Below are 16,289 nucleotides of genomic sequence, written 5' to 3' on the forward strand. Positions count from 1 at the left end.
CTTTCACTAAAATGTCCCAGAAATTTTTATTTACTTATAGGCAACCATTCAAAATAGAAATAGAATGCTGAATGAAGCAGAGGGGTACAGTATATGAGAAGATCAAGCAATTTTAAGTTAGAAGAAAAGGCTGTAAACCTGGCTTTGGTCCTTAAGACCTTGTAAGAGATGAGCAAGTTATTTTGTGAAGGGCAACATTGGAGGAGGCAGAACAAACAGAGGAGGAGAAAAGGACCTTAATAAAATTCAAAGTAAAATTGGGAGGTTGTGGGTAAAATTTCATAACTAGATGTAAAAATCACAAGTGGCAACATGTCAGAGTCATTCAAAAAGTAGATACATTTGTGGAAGTGTGTGTGTGTGCCTATGTGTATGTTTAACCTGCCTGGCATGTTGAACTGGTTATGATTTTTGAAATTTTAAATTAATATCTTCTAAATCTCCTGGGAATTTATAATGCTTAAAGATTGATAAATGGTGTCTCAGATAAAGAGAAGGAGCAAATGTCAGTGCTACGATTATACACAGCTACTGTAAATGAGTGGCTTCATTGCTTGACTGCAAATACAGCACACTAATTTTCCTAAACTCAATCTGCAAAATGGTTACGTGTCACTATTCCCAATGCCCAGTTTTGCTGAACACTTGGATAATAAAGAAAAATTTTTGCTATGATTTTAAATTTTTCCCTTAAGAAGTGGCATAACACTACTATAAAGTATCTGAGGTCTGTCCAGTGAGACTAGTTTAAATATAGTTGGAGTAAAATGGAAATCAATTCAGTTATGATAAACTTCTATTTCTAGACTTGCACTCTCTTCTTAATATAATAAACATAGTATGCAATTCTAAACCTGGGAACAAAGTCCTCTTTATTGAAAGAAGAGTAAATATGTCTGCAAATCTCAAATGAGATAAACAACTAAGCATTAATTGCAAAAAATAAAAAATAAAAAAAAAAGTCCCACGGGACCAAACACCAATATTTGGAAGGAGTCTTTGTGGTTTGGGAAAATTGAAACAGGCACAGTCTTTTGTCTCTAGGAACCCCATATGGATCGCACTGCCTGTGTGCAAAGTTGCAGGGTGGGGACCATGTGCTGTTTATCATTTTATTCCCGGCACTTAGCAGAGGGCCTGGCACAAAACAAGCACTCAATAAAATGCTTGTGGAAAGAAAGAATTCTACAGCTATAGTTTATACAGTGTTTTTCCAACTTTAAAAGATATGGCCCACAGTAAAAATCACATTTTATACCAACTCCTGGTACACTCAGATACACACACATGCATAACACAAAAGTTATGAAACAGCACTTTCTTTAATACAGTAGGTGTGTTCTGATTATTTCTGTCCTTTTTGCTTGATTAAAAAATACTGGTTATGACTGAATAAATAGATTTTATAACCTACTAATAGATCAAGATTTGCAATTTGAAAAATAGACATATTATTTCAGTTTACATTACTTAACTTCTTACATTTATACACTTCACTACCCATAGGTCTCCTTAAAAAAAAAAAATCACAAAATTTTTGATCCAGAGTGAATTTAGAAAATATTCAGCTCAACTCTAAAGTTTTGCACCACTTATGAGTTCACTGTTGTGGGGTTCCCCTTAGTCACCGCTACTGAATTATGGGAATTTTCCCACCAAAAAACAGATTGGCCCCCATCTCACATCATATACAAAATTTAACTCAACATGAATTTAAAACCTAAAGGTAAGAACTAAACCTTTAAAACTCTTAAAATAAATATTAGGAGCAAATTTCATGACTTTGGGTTAGTCACCAATATGACACCAAAAGAAAAAACAGGTAAACTGGACTTCATCAAAATTAAAAACTCAAATGACAACATCAAGAAAGTAAAAAGAACCAAGCATGGTGGCATCTGCCTGTAATTCCAGCTATTCAGGAGGCTGAGGCAGGAAGATCACTTGAGCCCTAAAGTTTAAGACCAACCTAGGCAACATAGCGAGACCTCAGTTTTAAAAAAATAAATAAATAATTTTTTAAAAATGTAAAAAGACAACTTACAGCCTGGGAGAATATATTGGCAGATCATGTATCTGATTAGAGACTTGTATATAGAATATATAAATAAATAACTATTACAACTCAACAACAGAAAGAAAAATAATCCAATTTAAAAACAGGGAAAGGATTTAAGTAGACTTTTCTTCAAAAAAGATAAATGGCCAATGAACACATGAAAAGATGCTCAACAGGATAGTCACTAGGACAATGCAAATCAAAACTATGAGATACCAGCTCGGGCAACATAGTGAGACTCCGTCTCTACAAAAGAATACAAAAATTAGGTGTGGTGGCACACACCTGTAGTAACAGCCACTTGGGAGGCTGAGGTGGGAGGATTGCTTTAGCCCAGGAATTCAAGGCTGCAGTGAACTGTGATTGCACCACTGCACTCCAGCCTGGGTGACAAAGCAATACCTTCTCTCAAAACAAACAAACAAAACCCCATGAGCTATCACTTCATACCCTTTAGGTTGGCTAAAATAAAAAAGACTATAGCAAGTGTTGCCAAGGATGTGGAAAAACTGGAATCCTGACACATTGCTGGTGGGACTGTAAAATGGTGTGACCACTTTGGAAAACAGACTGGCAGTTCCTCAAAAACATCGAGTTACCTTGTGATCCTGCAGTTCTGTCCCTAGGTATATACTCACGAGAAATAAAAACATATGTCCACAAGTAACCTGTACATGAATGCTCACAGCAGCATTATTCATAATAGCCCATAAAAATAGAAACGAGCTATATCCATCAATTCATGGGATGAATAAACAAAATGTGGTACATCTGTATAATGGAATATTGACCATAAAAAGGAATGAAATATTAATATGAGCTATAACATGGATGAGCCTCACAAATACTATGCTAAGTGAAAGAAAAAAGTCACAATGGACTTCATATGATATGATTCTATTTATATGAATTGTCCAGAATAGGAATGACTGTTAATGGAGAGGAGGTTCCTTTTTGGAGTGATAAAAATGTTCTAAGGGTAGATTTGGTGATGATGGCACAACTCTGTCAATAAGCTAAAACTCATTGAATTGTACGTTTTATTTATTTATTTATTTTTGAGATGGAGTCTTGCTCTGGTGCCCAGGCTGAAGTGCAGTGGCACAATCTTGGCTTGTAACCTCTGCCTCCTAGGTTCAAGCGATTCTACTGCCTCAGCCTCCCGAGTAACTGAGATTACAGGCGTGTGCCACTACGCCCGGCTAATTTTTACATTTCTTAGTAGAGACGGAGTTTCACCATGTTGGCCAGGCTGGTCTTGAACTCCAGACCTCAAGTGATCCACCTGCCTTGGCCTCCCAAAGTGCTGGGATTATATGCGTGAGCCACCATACCCGGCCTGAATTGTACATTTTACTTGTATGGTATTTAAATTTTAGATTATGTTAATTATTCCTCAATAAAGCTGTAATTTTAAAAAGCAGGCTGGGCGCAGTGGCTAGTGCCTGTCATCCCAGCACTTTGGGAAGCTGAGGCAGAAGGATCACTTGAGCCCAGGAGTTTCAGACTAGTCTAGGCAACATATCAAGACACAGTCTCTATTAAAAATAAAAATTAAAAAAAAAATTAGCCAGGCGTGGTGGTGTGCACCTGTAGTCCCTGCTACTTGGAAGACTGGAGTGGGAGGATCCCTCAAGCCCGGGAAGTCGAGGCTTAAGTGAGCCGTGATTACGCCACGGCACTCCAGCCTGGGAGACACAGCAACACCCTGTCTCATAGAAGGAAGAAAGAAAGAAAAGAAAAAGAAAGGAAGAAAGACCAAAAAAAGCAGATTGGAACTCTGAAATGAACAAGAAGTAGGACGCACGCAGCACTTCCACCTGAGCGTAGACTGTGGATCCCCGTCAACCTAACTACCTAAATCACAGGCTAAGAAATGGTCTTTCAGTGGTCAGTCCCTGTAAGATCTGTGGCTCGCAGCTTCTTATCTTAGGGGCTGTGGAGGAAGGACATGAGTCTGTTGATTTAATTTCTGAATCTTTTCCCTTGTGATACCCATCCTTACAAAACTTTGCTCCAACCACAAACGAGAATCTTCTGTACCACAGAAGGTGTGTAACCACAATGAAGCTAGAAAGAAATGGAGAGTACCCCAGCACATAGTCCATAAGCTTCCTGAAGTGGGGGGCCTCAGGCATCCCTGCCTCCCCAAAGAGGGTCAGTCCCAGAACAGTATGCTCCAGAAATAAGACTGGAAAAAGGGAAAGAGGAGCCTCAAGTCCAGGAGACCAGCGGCTTTCTGAACACGCACCTGCCAACCCACTTTGGACAGGTCATGATGGAGAGTGTGGCAGGAAAAGAAACGGTCACTATCTACCCAACACATGAGAAACTGTTTCTTGTGTCTCACGTCCCCACTCGGTCCCACCCATGTTTTCTGAGTCCCTCGGTGTCAGAAACACTGCTAAGAAATTTAAGAAATTCTGTTAATGAGTTTAAGAAATGTTTTTAATGATTAAAACTCAGTGACTTGTGAAGAACCATGTAACTTACAAATGCAAGGAACTCTGAAAGTGTGCAGTACCACCGGGTCAGAAGAGAAAACCGAGGGACCCGAAATATGCTTTAATTAAATTTTCTTTAAAAATGTCACTGGAAAGAACATCTTGGGAAGACAGCCTGGCTGACCGCCGTGTGAAGGGCAAGCCACTCTGGCCGCGAGGAAGCCCCACACCTAGGCTCTCCCCAAACCGGCCCCTGCCGGGGCATCCCCCTAAGCTTCGGGTCCCTCCTCGGAAATGGGACCCTCTCTGGGCCGCCTCCCAGCGGTGGTAGCGGGAGCAAACGACACCAGGTAGCTGGCGCCGCGCACAGAGTGGACGCGGGAAAGCCGGTGGCTCCCGCCGCGGACCCTACTGTGCGCGGGCGGCGGCCGAGCCGGGGCCGCTCCCTCCCTGCAGCGCGCCGCCGCCGCCGCCGCCGCCCCCGCTCCCACCCCCATCCCCACCCCCAGCCGGCGCCCGCGCCCGCCCCCGCGCCGGGCCCGGCTCGGCCCGGCCCGGCTCCGCCGCGGGCAGGCGGGGCCCACCGCACTCGGAGCCCGAGCCCGAGCCGCAGCCGCCGCCTGGGGCGCTCGGGTCGGCCTCGGGGACACCGGACAGGGGCGCCACGCCGCCGCGGCCGCAGGTCAGAGTCCGGGTGCCCGCGGCGCTCGGAACCCGGCTGCTGGCGGGGAGCGCTCAGGGAGGGGGCGCGCGGAGGGCCGGGGCCGAGAGTCTGGGGCCCGGGTCAGAGGGAACGGGAACTGACGGGGTCCCAGACGGATGAGAGCTCGGGAGAAGGGGGTCTTGGCTGAGGGATCCGGGGCTGAGGCAGCGTCATGGTCCAGGAGGACTCGGACTGACGGGTCGCGGGCGGGCGGGTCACGGGTGACCGGGTGAAGGGGTCCTGGGCTGAGGGCACCCGGGCTGTGGGTCGCGTCTACCAGAGCGCGCACTAGGGGCGGAGGGTGCGGGCAGCTCGAGAGGCGCGGGGATAGAGAGCCATGGCCGGTGTTGACTTGAGTGGACGCGAGCCGGTGAGTCCCGGCTTCCAGGACAGCCCCCCTCGGGAGAGCGCCGGGTGGGCGCGGAGCCGGAGACACGGGGACCTCCGCGTTCCCGGCGGAGGTGCGGAGGCGGCGGGGGCCGCTCCGGGGGAACTTTGGAGCAGGGTGTCTGGACCCGGGGAAGCGAAGATCCTCGTGTGTGCGTCCGTCTTGAGGCCGCGCTGCACCCCTGCTGAGGAAGAGGGGACGTCCCGTTCGCTCTCCAGAGCCCAGGGGCGACCGCCGCGCGGGGACCGCGGGACCGTTCAGCGAGGGGAGCGCTTGGGGCTGGCCAGGCCCCGTGCCCGGACGCGTTGTTCTGGCCCTGCGCCCGGCGGAGGGACTGGGGACGGGGACTGGGTTCCTCCGTGCCTCGGCGTATGGAGCGCGCAGCCTGGACCCCCAGCCGCACCGCGGGGGGCTGGAAAAGCGAAGTCGCTGCGTTGTGGGCTCCTGCACGTGCCAGGCGCTGACCACTCCTCTTGGGAGCCTAACTGAGGGGGGTAGAGGCAGCAGAAGTTAACAGAAATCTCAGGTCCCTCGTTGTTGGTGGAAGGTGGGTGTGTAGTCGTGGTACTTTACGCCTCGGTGTTTAGGGAGGAGCCTAAGGTAAGGAGTCAGAAACGGGGAGTAACCGAGCTGCGGCTTTTATATAAGGTCAGTGGTAGGTAAGGAAGGGGCCTTTACCTCTGCTGGTGACAAGAAGGCTGCATTTCTGCATTCTGCTTAATTCCCTTTCCTTAGGTGAGTTGGCTCACTCTCATTGCATTTTGTTGGAATGTGTTGGTGATAGGTCCGAAATTTGCAAAGTTATAGTATCCTTATGTCATTATTATTATTATTATTTTGCAGTGCTCTTGTTTTATAAGAATCCAAGTCACTTGGGTCGTAGGCTAACGGTTGTAAAAAATAGTGTCATTGTTATAAAAGATACCCAGTTAAAAATAGTCGTCTGTCATCAAGAAACTAGAGTTTTTCTTCTTTTCCTTGCAAGATTAGGGACAAAATGTAAAGTTTATTTGTGTACATTATCATTTGGATATAAAACCAGACAAAATGATAAACTGAGTTGTATAATACCTATTCCTGGAAAAAACTCTGATTTTGAAGTACATTATTTTAGCCCCAACTGTTTCTGTCATTCGTGAGACAAATAGTTCACTGGAGTTATTAAGAGAACAATCAATAAATCACTCTTTAAAAGGACCTGGGCAAATCTTCGACAGGTTTCGGATATTTAATGGCAGGCTTTCTGTCTGTAGCTAAGTGATTGATTGCTGACTGAGAACAGAACCAACTGATGGTGCTAGGTGATTTAGAAAACCTTTCTGGTATAGGGACTGGCATGGACATTCACTGTGGCTTTTCTCTTAAAGAAATACCTTCCACTCTTAGGGGAGTTTGACAGAAAACACTCATAGATGCTACCAGTTAGCATTTGGAGTAATATATCAAAACATTCTGTTCAAGTTTTAAAGTAATTTTTCTGAAGTATATTTTCAGTCAGATTCACTTTGGAATCAAATACAGTACCATAATATTCACTTTAATATACAAAACTTTAAAGGTAATGTCTCAGCCAAAAAGTGAAGTGTTACAAAACTATCCATTTTTGTCTTCTGTGTACTTCACGTAATTTTTCTCCCCGATTTAAATTATATGATATTTGATAGTTAACTTGCTAATAATTATGTCTTAAATTAAAAGATCTTTGAATCAACTGGTGACCATCTCAATCTTTTAAAACTCACTTAAAGGAAAAAAAAACTAATGATTTTTTTTTTTTAAATCAAAAACTTTTTTGATATTTACAAGTTTGTTTCCAGCTTTTAAACAATAACTGCTGTAAAACCATGGCATCAGTGAGGTATAAAGTTTTGTAGAATCCCAGGCTTTTTAGATGTTGTTTTCACATTAAAAAGAATATAATTTCTTTTTAAAATTAAAACTAAAATGTCCACCGGCATCGTATTTTTTATTGAACTTAGGTGCTTTGAAAATGTTTTTGCAATTGCTATTTTTAATGATAAAATATAATATTTTCTTTGAAGCACTAGTTTCCTAAATGTTCATTTTTCATATGTTTCAGAACTAGTTTTTTAAAAATTCTAGATTATGCTTTAAAAAATTGCAATATTTCTAAATTCCTATGCATTTAAAATGTATACAAGAGAAAAGGTGTGACATGAGGAATATGAATTAGAAATGGATTACTGATGGTCATAGCGAATTGTTTTTAATCAATGTTATATAAATATAAACAAATACTTATTTTCCTTCTTCTGAAATTGTCTGACAACAGGGATGTTTGCCACTAACCTTAATTATCAAGATAATCATATGCATGAAAGCTGTGTAAAAGGCACAACCGTGGAACATATACAAGTATTAATAATACATTTCATTTAGTTTTCAGATTGTAAAATCGTTATTAATAACGAGGCTTTCATGAAGTAGGAAAATATGCTAAAATGATATTTTCTGAACGTTTCACACATTCTGGCCCACACTTTCACTTCTTTCTTAGCATCTATATATTCCCAATGCATAGGACAGAGTTGGTCATTCTAATTGTGGGTGTCTTTCTGTTGGATTCATTGTCACTTGGACTTGGAAATACAGTATGTCATTAGATGTGGCAAATGTGCTGGAAGAAGTTTTTGGTCTCATAGGATTCCACTAAATAAATATTAGCTGTAGAGGATTTTTAAAAACTCACTAATAGAGAAAACTTGGTGAAGTCACTAGTCTGTAAGCGTAAACATATGCGCCCCCCACAACTGAATTTCTAACTTGCTTATTTTTCCTGGTAGATCTCCACTTTGCTTACTCTCTCTCTTAACATCCAAAAGCAACAAAAAGCGCAGTGATTTTAATTGCTTACAAAGGTCCTTTGAAATGGATCTAATTTGACTCCACAAAAGAATAGTAAGAGTTGTGAACAACCATCTTGCAAGTGTAGATATCTCTAGTGAATCAACTGAGTTAGTTTCATAGTGTTCTAGATCAAAAATTTAGATTTAAGATTATTCGAAATCTTCTTGGAAGTTCTTACTGTTTGCGTTTTCTCACAATACACAGGTAGATTAGGAGGAGTTATGTAGTATATGTTTTAAAACTGTTATTAATGCACTTAAAGTAGGTTGTTCGGAGGAAATCTATTCAAATACAATAGGCCATGTTTTTGGGAAAACTTTCGTAGATGTTTAGATAATATCTGTCACCAATAATAGTATATGCTTAAATTATTTTGTAAAAACAGACTTACATATTTTAAATATTTCTCTTCAACAATAAGTACACATCAATATTTTAATACCGAGAATTTAATTCAGAGTATGACTGTTTACATTTTCAGCTGTTTCAATTATTATAGCTTAGGCAAGCCCTTTATCCTTTCTAACTCAATTTCGTCATCTTTGAAACAGGGAAAGTGTTGCAGTTATTATTGCTTGCTTTTTTGCTATGATTTTAAGGCTTTATGAGCAAACCCATGTATCTTAAATGATATGACCATGACCCTGAATTGAATTGAGCTGATATTCTGAAGAGAACCTTCATGAATATCTATGTCATAGCTAACTCTTTTACCAATGTTAATAGTTTACTCTAGTTCAAACCTCAATAACTTTGAGATTATTAAGATTGAAGATCATGCTTCTCATGTGGTGATCAATTTATAAACCATTTCTGGGAATATTTTATTATCATTCAATTTAAAATTGTACTTTCCATTCCCTGATGACTTTGGACAAAAATCAGCATAGTAATTATTTTTATTCCAGCTTTGCGAGTCCTGTGTAGACCCTCTTATGTTAACATTGTACATCTGATGCATCTAGAAGGCACAGATTGTGTGCTTTTATTTGATAAAGTTCTAGTCTTTGCATATTTTTATGGCACACCATGTGAATTCTTAACATATATTCCCCAGGGACAAGTTCATTTTGTAATGAGGCCTAGGATCCATCAAATCAGAAGACAGTTTAGTGTCAAAACTTACAAGACTAAATAGTGACTTGTGCTTGTCATTAAAATGGGCCTCTTTCAACAAGCACTCACCAAAAAATCGTGTTTTAGTGGCTTGAAAGGTTCAGATGTCTCTTAATAACCCACCTATTTGCTAGTAGGGAGTAAGTGGAAAAACTTATAATTAGTTGTGCACCATCCAAATAATAAATTTTAAATTCTTCATGTGAATTTTTGATATATATTGTTGTGAAGTGTCTCCTACTTAAGAAAGTAAGGGACTTGGACTGAATATGCCAAACAGGAGGCCTCTGCAAGCCGTGTCTCGGTGATGGGAAGATACTGGTAACAGCACACAGGGTGATGCAGTGAAGAGGCTTGTGTGCATGGGACTAGGGACTGAGGATTGTTGGAGAGGACTTCTCCCACCCTCTCTGGACCCCGAACTGCACAGTGAACTGTCAAGCCACTCTGCCTGCTGCAGTGTGAAGCTACAAAGCCCAAGTAGGGACTTCACTAAAAGGATGCGGAGGCGAAGGCAAAGAAAGGCTCAAACTGGTGCGTGTAGGTGGGCGGAGTGTCCCTGTCGGGCAGTGGGGAGCCGTGTTGTCTTCCAGTGCCTTAATCCTACAGTGTAGGCTTTCTCAGAGTCATTGCCATACCTCCAACTGTTCCAGTGGCCAGGCTGTTCTCAACTTGAAAATGTTTTGTGGGACAGTGCCATGAATTTTTTTTCCTACTGTGATTTTTTAGATATAAAGGAATTGAATCCATTAAGTGGAGATTTTAAACCTTCCAGTCGGGATTTAAATTAGATCGTGTAAGTTCAGTTCAGTTGGATTCAATATCTGTTTAGGAAGCATTTTTATTCCACTTCATTGATTTTAGAAAATAAATTCATTGCTTGGTTTTAACTATGTCACTATTTTAAAAAAAAACACCACTTTAATTTGTATACTCATCTGAGAGGATTATAATGCGTGGATAAGACATATTGAGACAGATTATCTGACCTTCTGAGAAGAGTTCACATTAGCGTAAACGTGGGGTGAGAAGTCCTTCACAGTTTGCCACAGATAAGGAGAAGGTAGATATGAGGGAGGTAGAGAAATAGGGAAATACCGTGAGTAGGAATGTACCAGATCTGTGTATGCTCAACTCCCACAATCAGCAGGTTGCATGATTACTGTGTATAGTCTTAAAATATAAGGCTGATTTCTAAGAATTTACCCTGCTTCTTGGTGACATCATAGGACATCTCAGTTTGCCACTTAGCACTGTTATTCTCTCTGGCTCTATACTAAAGAAGATAATTTGGGAAAGGGAATGGAAAGAGGTTACTTTTTCATCCTATATGTTTAAGGAGTAAGTCTTCCTTTATATCGAGGGCAGTGGAGAAACTTAACTGTCAAACTGTTCGAGTGCAAAGATGAAGTTCTGAAAGGAACTTCCTAACCTTGACCACACCCCTCTGGCTGTCATTCACCCCTTAAAATGTCTTTGAATTTGAATGTCTTTGAATTCAAGTTTAAAATGTTTTTGAATTTGAAAGTTTTGGGTCTACTTTTAAAATTCCAAAGTTCCTAGTGGGGTTAGTTCACTAAACCACTATCAGCAAAAATGTGAAGGGCTAGTTGCTTGTTTCCTTGCTACCTGAAAACAAGGCCTTTAAGGAGTAGAAAACAGATTTGGAGTTTGAAAGAGGGGGTTAGGAGAGGGAAAAATAAAGTTAATGCATGTCCCAGTTTCCTCATAAGCCAGACGCGGTGAAACAAAATAGGAAAATAACCATTTGGAATAGCAGTGATAGAAAAAGTTATATTTACCCATCATTTTTTTTCTGAGTCAAGACAAGTCACAGATCTTCCTTGAACCATTTTTGACCTCAAAACAGTTATTCTGAAACATCAATTAACCTAAGAAATGTTATCACAGTTCAAGTTATGAGCTAGTATTATCTTAATGTAATTAAATATCTGAATATTATCACTTCATTATATCTTGTATTTCCTCTGTGATGTTAGACAAATTATGTGGTCTCTTCATGAGTCAACTCTTACAGGCTTTAAAAGTAGCTTCCTAATAGATTGAAATGAGAGGAACTTTTCAATCACTTCAGAAAATAATGTGCCAAAGTAGTATAAATAATGCTTAATCCTTTGGCAGATCCACAGATCATAAAATATCATACATGCGCCAGTCGCAGTGGCTCACAGCTGTAATCCCAGCACTTTGGGAGGCAGAGGCAGGTGGATCACCTGAGGTCAGGAGTTCGAGACCAACCTAACCAACGTGGAGAAACCCCGCCTCTACTAAAAATACAAATGAGCTGGGCATGGTGGCACATGCCTTTAATCTCAGCTACTTAGGAGGCTGAGGCAGGAGAATCGCTTGAACCCAGGAGGTGGAGGTTGCAGTGAGCGGAAATCACACCATTGCACTCCAGCCTGGGCAACAAGAGTGAAACTCTGTCTCAAAAAAATAATAATTATATATAGTTAATTTTATTTTTGCTGAAAATAGTATGGCAAGCCAGTGCATCTCTGTTAGAAACAGAAACTTAGTAGCCACCTCAAAAGCAAGGTCATAATTCTGTGAATCAGCTAATAGGTGGTATTTAGCAGTTAGGTATGGGCTACCCTCGTGCTTCATGACTAATCACATTGCTTACTCGTCATGCATTTTTTACAAAGTCTTGCTAGAGTCTGTGAATCTAAAACAGAAAATCCCAAAGTGTTCCTCACTAAATGTTATTCTTTTCCATCAGTTGATAATTACCTATGTAAACAAGCTTTTGACTGCATCTAGAAAAGCACCTATATAAATTCTTTCTTCTGTTTCATATGGTGGATAAAGTTTATAAAGGAAAACAAACATAAGAATGATGTCAATATAAATGAAGTAGAAACTTCAAAAATCATTTGCATATGTCAAGTATAATCCAGAAGAGTAAAGAAAATACCCAGGCATTTGGCAATGTAGGATTACTACATGTTTTCCTAAAGAATTTGGAAATGATTAGAAGCATCCTGATTTTATTTAAAAGCAATATAATGTATTTTTACACTTTGTTTTCAAGAAGGTTCAAAAAACATTTTTTTTTTTTTTTTTTTTTGAGATGGAGTTTCGCTCTTCTTGCCCAGGCTGGAGTACAGTGGCGCCATCTTGACTCACTGCAACTTCCGCCTCCCAGGTTCAAGCGATTCTCCTGCCTCAGCCTCCCAAGTAGCTGGGATTACAGGCGCCCACCACCACGCCTGGCTAATTTTTTGTATTTTTATTAGAGACGGGGTTTCACCATGTTGGCCAGGCTGGTCTCGAACTCCTGACCTCGGGGAACCACCTGCCTCGGCCTCCTAAAGTGCTGGGATTACAGGCGTGAGCCACTGTGCCAGGCGAAGAAGGCTAATATTGGGTGACTTTTAGGACTAGAGCAGTTCGATGTCTGCAAAAATCTGGATACCAGTTTCTTGAAGGCAGGTACTGACTGGATTCTATTCCAGTGTATAGCACAATGCTTAGTAGGCACTTAAATGTTCTATAAAGAAGAAAGAGCTGGTCGTGGTGGCGCACACCTGTAATCCCAGCACTTTGGAAGGCTGAGGCAGGCAGATCACTTGAGGCCAGGAGTTTGAGACCAACCTGGCCAACATGGCAGAACCCCGTCTCTACTATAAATACAAAAATTAGCTGGGCGTGGTGGCACACACCTGTAATCCCATCTACTCAGGTGACTGAGACAGGAGAATCGCTTGAACCCGGTAGGTGGAGTTTGCAGTGAGTTGAGAAGATTGTGCCACTGCACTCTAGCCTGGATGACAGAGCAAGACTTTGTCTCAAAAAAAAAAAAAAAAGAATAAAGAATTAGTCTAAGACAATGGTTCTTCAAATGTAGTCCTGGGATTGTGAGCATCCTCTGGCAGCTTGTTAGAAATGCAATTTCTTGGACCCCATCCCAGACCTGGGGTGGGCCTAGCAATCTGTGTTTTAGGGACTCTGCTTTATATGCTCTTTGGGAACTCTTGGTCCAAAATGATTCTTGCACCCCACCTGATAGTGTGGGGCCCATTTGTTAGTGTGCTTTGGATGATTTCTAGTAGGCCTTACCCTTGCTTATGGTTAAGTCCTTTGCCCTATCTCTCTCCATTCATAGGATCTCTTGGAACCATCCTATAAAATTACCCCCACTGGCTTATCATTTATTACTTAGAAAAGCTCAGTGGTGTTGTCAATAAGCTTTTGTCAAGAGGCGAGCCAGCTCACTAATTAGACCTTGCAACACTGGTTCTTTTTAGCTTAGCATGGCTGCTTAGGAATCCCGAGTCTCCGCGTCAAAGACTACAGCTTCAAAGACTGGATTTTATAAAATCACAGAGGATGATCGGCCCTAGAGGACTGGTTCATGTTAAACAGATTTACAAGATATAGATTTGTAAACCTCAATTACAGTTTAATAATAGTAGAAAATATTCCCTTCCTAGTGATTGTTGATAATAGTTTTTTTTTTTATTTTAAAATTCTGTAATTTCAAGGATTAAAGAGATTTATACTCATATATATCTGATGTCACTAAGATTTAGTTCAGGCCACTTAGAAAGCATTGGGCAGTGTTTTGTAACTTTTGGGACTTTTCCCAAAGGGCTGGAGGATATAGGAAAAGCCATATACACAAAGAGTTTCATAAAAGCATTGTTATAAGAACCCATATTTGGAAGTAACTTAAATATCCAACAGTAGGGAAATAGTTAAGTAAATTATGGTATAATCAATAGGTAAAATATTATGCAATTATAATGACAATTTAGAAACTACTCACAACTCTGAAAAATATTTAAAAAGTAGGAAAAAAAGAGTATGTGAACTATTGATTGGAACCTTACAAAAATGTATGTATATGAAAAAGTCTGGAAGAGAATATACAAAAGTGATAATAGTTATATTAAAGTAGTGAGATATGGAGGGCTTTCTGTTTGTTTTTATATTTTTCTATCTTTCCCAAAGTTTATTCAGTAATATAAATTACTTCTATAATTAAAAGCATACATTTATAGATTTTTTTTCTTTTTGGTGTGTCTGTGCTTCTGATCAATAAAGATCAAGGCAATACATGATTTTTTCCTGTTATACCCAAAATTTATTTTATATTAAATTTTATTTCACATATTGGACTTCCCTGTACATTTTACTTGCCTAGTCTCCATTTGGCATGGGGAAAGAAACCCATCACTTTTATGGCCTCTTAATGTTCTCAGCCATACGTAAGGTTTAATTTGGTTGATTTGTTTGGGTCCATGATCTACTTGATCTTTAGCATATGCTGGCAAATAGAGCTTTTAAAAAATAGTTTCCTGCCGGGCGCGGTGGCTCAAGCCTGTAATCCCAGCACTTTGGGAGGCCGAGACGGGCGGATCACGAGGTCAGGAGATCGAGACCATCCTGGCTAACACGGTGAAACCCTGTCTCTACTAAAAAATACAAAAAAAAAAAAACTAGCCGGGCGCGGTGGCGGGCGTCTGTAGTCCCAGCTACTCGGGAGGAGCTACTCGGGAGGCAGGAGAATGGCGTGAATCTGGGAGGCGGAGCTTGCAGTGAGCTGAGATCGGGCCACTGCACTCCAGCCTGGGCGGCAGAGCGAGACTCCGTCTCAAAAAACAAAACAAAACAAAACAAAAACAAAAACAAAAACAAAAAATAGTTTCCAGAGTTACTTTCTTTTAAAGCCCTTCTCTCTTGATTTTTTTTCTAATTTTTTTCTATTATGTTCCTTTTTTTTTCTAAAATTGAATGACCTCATGATAGAGTTATCCAGTTTTCCAGCTCCTGACAGAATGTTGCGCTTATTATAAATAACAGCTGATGCAGATGCACGCAAAGGTAAACTGTTACAAATGGTCATTATGAGCCCTTGATATAATTTGTGATAATAATTTTAAAAATAAAAAGAAATGTAAAATTGCAAGCGAGTAGAGGTTTCCTAAAATCGGTGTGAACATTGTGAAAGTTATATATATGTATAGACACACACACACACACACACACACATATACAGAGTAATAGCCTTTGAATGAATTCTTTTTTCATCTTTTCTGTTGCATTGTCCTAGAAATCCCAAAGGAGAAAGTTAAGTGGTTTTGCCTTTTACAGAGGTTACAGATTACATTTTTCTTGTCACTTTCTTTGGGACTTCTTTTGTGAAACTTGTGGCATGTCCTAGAATAATCTTTATCTTAAAGTTTTAAAAGCTTTTTAGAAATTTCATATCAGTGTTATAAATATTTGTTCTGTATGCCTCCCTAATTTGGGATGATTTCATCCTTAATGATAAGCCAAGACAAACTTCAGCTAACAATATTTAGTTTATAGATCTTAGAATGTGTTTATGGGTAAAATAAACTCGATGTGATGATACCTTAGAGAATAGATCTACTGAGACTGATGCTTTTTATTTTTGTATTTTATTGATTGATTGATTGATTGATTGATTGAGACAGGGTCTCACTCTGTCACCCAGGCTGGAGTGCAGTGGTCCCATCATGGATCACTGCAGGCTCAACTTCCTGGGCTTAAGTGAGCCTCCCACCTCAGCCTCCCAAGTAGCTGGGACTACAGGTGTGAGCCACTACACCCAGCTAATTTTTAAATTTTTTGTAGAAACAGGGGTTTGCCATATTGCCAGGCTGGTCTTGAACTCATAGGCCCAAGCAGTCCTCTGGCCTCTGCCTCCCAAAGTGCTGG

General features: G+C 40.7%; 3 protein-coding genes across 4 annotated transcripts in view; 2 read left to right on the plus strand and 1 right to left on the minus strand.

Annotated features, from left to right (window-relative positions):
* The window catches only part of TSEN2 (tRNA splicing endonuclease subunit 2), a 728,632-nt gene that overhangs the window by 477,057 nt on the left and 235,286 nt on the right, over nt 1–16,289 (plus strand). The window lies entirely within an intron of this gene.
* TIMP4 (TIMP metallopeptidase inhibitor 4) overlaps nt 1–16,289 on the minus strand; it is a 328,069-nt gene that overhangs the window by 122,620 nt on the left and 189,160 nt on the right. The window lies entirely within an intron of this gene.
* The window catches only part of PPARG (peroxisome proliferator activated receptor gamma), a 146,116-nt gene continuing 136,040 nt past the window's right edge, over nt 6,214–16,289 (plus strand). For both annotated transcript variants that reach the window (XM_050781477.1, XM_050781478.1), the window contains exon 1: nt 6,214–6,329. The gene's annotated coding sequence lies outside the window, so the exon portion shown is untranslated. The remainder of the gene's footprint in view (nt 6,330–16,289) is intronic.

This window comes from Macaca thibetana, chromosome 2, assembly GCF_024542745.1.
Source record: "Macaca thibetana thibetana isolate TM-01 chromosome 2, ASM2454274v1, whole genome shotgun sequence".
In the NCBI taxonomy this organism is placed as follows: Eukaryota; Metazoa; Chordata; class Mammalia; order Primates; family Cercopithecidae; genus Macaca; species Macaca thibetana.